At 52.6% G+C, this 4117-nt stretch overlaps 1 non-coding gene across 1 annotated transcript in view; it reads right to left on the reverse strand.

The window, feature by feature from the left end:
- LOC121854085 overlaps positions 1-69 on the reverse strand; it is a 1866-nt gene extending 1797 nt beyond the window's left edge. Inside the window, exon 1 of the ribosomal RNA XR_006086474.1 lies at positions 1-69. This exon is cut by the window's left edge and continues 1797 nt beyond it. This is a non-coding gene — a ribosomal RNA (small subunit ribosomal RNA).
- Positions 70-4117: the final 4048 nt, after the last annotated feature.

Below are 4117 nucleotides of genomic sequence, written 5' to 3' on the forward strand. Positions count from 1 at the left end.
CTTGTACTTACACATGCATGGCTTAATCTTTGAGACAAGCATATGACTACTGGCAGGATCAACCAGGTAGCTGCTGCTGTTGGCGGCGCCTATCACGGCGGCCAAAATAGTGAGATTGAGAGAGGCAGAAGACATTGGGCGAGGGACCGCACGTTGGCCTTAGAGAAATAGCAAACCAGATGATCAGATCTAACTGCACCTTCTCTTGCTATCCTCGGCGCCGGCAGCGCCACCGTGTGTGCCAATCTCCTCCCTTATCCGCTCCTCTTTGCCCCAGCTCCAGCGAGGCAGCCGACATTGGGCGAGGGACCGCACGTTGGCGAATCTCCTCCCTTATCCGCTCCTCTTCTCTTCTCCTTGCCCCAGCGAGGCAGAAGACATTGGGCGAGGGACCGCACGTTGGCCTTAGAGAAATAGCAAACCAGATGATCAGATCAAACTGCACCTTCTCTCGCTATCCTCGGCGCCGGCAGCGCCACCGTGTGTGCTAATCTCCTCCCTTATCCTCTCCTCTTCTCTTTGCCCCAGCGAGGCAGCCGACATTGGGCGAGGGACCGCACGTTGGCCTTAGAGAAATAGCAAACCAGATGATCAGATCAAACTGCACCTTCTCTTGCTATCCTCGGCGCCGGCAGCGCCACCGTGTGTGCCAATCTCCTCCCTTATCCGCTCCTCTCCTCTTTACCCAGCTCCAGCGAGGCAGCCGACATTGGGCGAGGGACCGCACGTTGGCCAATCTCCTCCCTTATCCGCTCCTCTTCCCTTCTCTTTGCCCCAGCGAGGCATAAGACATTGGGCGAGGGACCGCACATTGGCCCATCTCCTCCTCTCTCTCTTTCTCTTACTGTTTGTGGGGACGTGGGCTCATGAGCGCCATCGTCGCCCAATATTGGTTAGGTTGTGTATTTCACGGGTGGGAACCGCCATCATCGTTGTTAGGTGATGGGGTAACCCAACGTGTGCTTTGACGAGTTTTGGCTGCTAAACTCTCTTTTTAGTATACTCGGCTCCCAGACTGCGCCCTGGTCGTGTTGAACCATGAGCGTTGTCTATGCACATTTAGGGTAGCCGCTTGCGCGTGGAATAGTGCAATGAATCTCGGTCAAGAGACGGTTGGGCGCTGCATTGAAGGCCGGCACAGACGCGAAGACGGGGTGATCAGCCAAGTCCGGCTTGCTGGGCAGACAGCAAGGCGAAGGGGAGCCCCTGCCCGACTGAAAGCAGCCGCAGCATATGCTGTGACGGAAACTAGGTGGCGGACGTAGCGCCGAGAGAGAGAGAGAGAGAGATGAGTAAATAATGTCCAAAACGGAAGAGAGACCTGCAAGTGTATTGATAGAGCGCGAGCCTACTCGCCAAGCCCGCCCACTGCCATTCCTCTGATCCAATGAGACTAAAATCTCTCTCTCTCTCCTTCTGCTCCCTTGTGCCAGCTGCAGGGCAGGGAAGCGACGGCAATTTTGGTTGTTGTTTTGGAATGCCGCGCGTTGCTTCGCAGAGGCGCCGAAGCGCTCCGCTGGGGGGCGGAAGATATTTCACACCGAATATGTGTGTGAAGGCACCCTCTCCCCTTAATATAGTGAAATAGTGCAATCCAGCATACAAGGTCGGACGATAGGACATTCACCGTACCGCACCTCGAGAGTGGATGTTGGGTAAGGTTAAAACCGGACTGTTCGCAGACAGCCGAATAACCCGGTTCCGGACTAATTGGTGGATGCAACATCATGATGATGCTGCTGCTGTCGCGGAAACCGCAGTGGCGACGTGAGAGAGTAATAATGTTCAATAGGGAGAGCGACCTGGCTAGTGTAATTGATAGATCGCGAGCCTACTCGCCATTAGCCCGCTCCACTGCCATTCCTCTGACCCAATGAGACTATTCTCTCTCTCGCTCTCCTTCTGCTCCAGCCATTGCAGGGCAGGGAGAGGAAATCGACGGCAATTTTGGTTGTTGTTTTTGAATGCCGCGTTTTGCTTCGCAGAGGCGCCGAAGCGCTCCGCTGGGGGGCGGAAGATATTTCACATCGAATATGTGTGTGAAGGCACCCTCTCCCCTTAATATAGTGAAATAGTGCAATCCAGCATACAAGAGCGGACGATAGGACAGTCACCGTACCGCACCCCGAGAGTGGAAGTTGTTTGATCGTTTGTTAGGCAAGGTTAAAACCTGACTGTTCGCGAACAGCCGAATAACCCGGTTCCGGACTTACAATAGACGCAACATCATGATGCTGCTGCTGTCGCGGAAACCGTGGTGGCGACGTGCGCGCCGAGAGAGTAATAATGTTCAATTGGGAGACAGACCTGGCTAGTGAAATTCATAGATCGCGCTCCACTGCCATTCCTCTGACCCCATGAGACTATTTTCTCTCTTCTTCTGCTGCTGCTGCTGCTCCAGCCATTGCAGGCAGGAAGGAAAGCGACGGCAAACTTTGGTTGTTGTTTTTGAATGCCGCGCTTTACTTCGCAGAGTGCCCGCTGGGGGCGGAAGATTCCACAATCAATAGGTGTGTGAAGGCACCTCTCCCCTTAATATAGTGAAATAGTGCAATCCAGCATACAAGAGCGACGATAGGACATACCGTACCGCACTCGAGAGTGGAAGTTGTTTGATCGCTTGTTGTGTTGTTAAACCCGACTGTTCGCGAACAGCCGAATAACCCGGTTCCGACTTACAATAGACGCAACATCATGATGCTGCTGCTGTCGCGGAAACGGTGGCGACGTGCGCTGAGAGTAATAATGTTCAATTGGGAGACAGACCTGCTGAAGTGAAATTATAGATCGCGCCTCCACTGCCATTCCTCTGACCCCATGAGACTATTTTCTCTCTTTCTGCTGCTGCTCCAGCTAATGTAGGCAGGGAAGGGAAAGCGACGGCAACTTTGGTTGTTGTTGAATGTCGCTAGCGATTGCTTCGCAGAGGTGCCGGGCGCTCCGCTGGGGGGCGGAAGATATTCCACACCGAATAGGTGTGTGAAGGCACCCCTCCCTTAATATAGTGAAATAGTGCAACTAGCATACAAGCATGGACGATAGGACAGTCACCGTACTGCACCTCGGGAGAGTGTAGTTGTTTGATCGTTTGTTAGCAAGTTGTTAAACCCGACTGTTCGCGGTCAGCCGAATAAATCGTCTCCCGGATTCTATGGGCCAGACGCAACATCATGATGCTGCCGTCGAAACCGCGGGTGGCGACGCGGTGCGCCGAGAGAGTAATAATGTTCACCAGGCCAGACTGGCTAGTGAAATTCATAGATCGCGCCCACTGCCATTCCTCTGACCCCATGAGACTATTTTCTCTCTCTCTCTTTCTTCTGCTGCTGCTCCAGCCATTGCAGGGCAGGGAAGGGAAAGCGACGGCAATTTTGGTTGTTGTTTTTGAATGCCGCGCTTTGCTTCGCAGAGGCGCCGAAGCGCTCCGCTGGGGGGCGGAAGATATTTCACACTGAATATGTGTGCGAAGGCACCCTCTCCCCTTAATATAGTGAAATAGTGCAATCGAACATATAAGGGCGGACGTTTTCATCACCGTCTCCCACTCGGTGTGTGTGCAGATTCTCGGATCATTTTGTAAAGTGTGCTCGACCCCCGATTGACTTTGACGGTCTCCCATTCGGGTGTGCAAGTTTCTGTAGTATGCTATTAAATCGACCCCCGATTGACTTTGACTGTCTCCCATTCGGGTGTGCAAGTTTCTGTAGTATGCTATCAAATCGACCCCCGATTGACTTTGACGGTCTCCCATTCGGGTGTGCAAGTTTCTGTAGTATGCTATTAAATCGACCCCCGATTGACTTTGAAGGTCTCCCATTCGGGTGTGCAAGTTTCTGTAGTATGCTATTAAATCGACCCCCGATTGACTTTCACTGTCTCCCATTCGGGTGTGCAAGTTTCTGTAGTATGCTATTAAATCGACCCCCGATTGACTTTCACTGTCTCCCATTCGGGTGTGCAAGTTTCTGTAGTATGCTATCAAATCGACCCCCGATTGACTTTGACGGTCTCCCATTCGGGTGTGCAAGTTTCTGTAGTATGCTATCAAATCGACCCTCGATTGACTTTGACTGTCTCCCATTCGGGTGTGCAAGTTTCTGTAGTATGCTATCAAATC

This window comes from Homarus americanus, unplaced genomic scaffold, assembly GCF_018991925.1.
Source record: "Homarus americanus isolate GMGI-L3 unplaced genomic scaffold, GMGI_Hamer_2.0 scaffold40253, whole genome shotgun sequence".
Lineage (NCBI taxonomy): Eukaryota > Metazoa > Arthropoda > Malacostraca > Decapoda > Nephropidae > Homarus > Homarus americanus.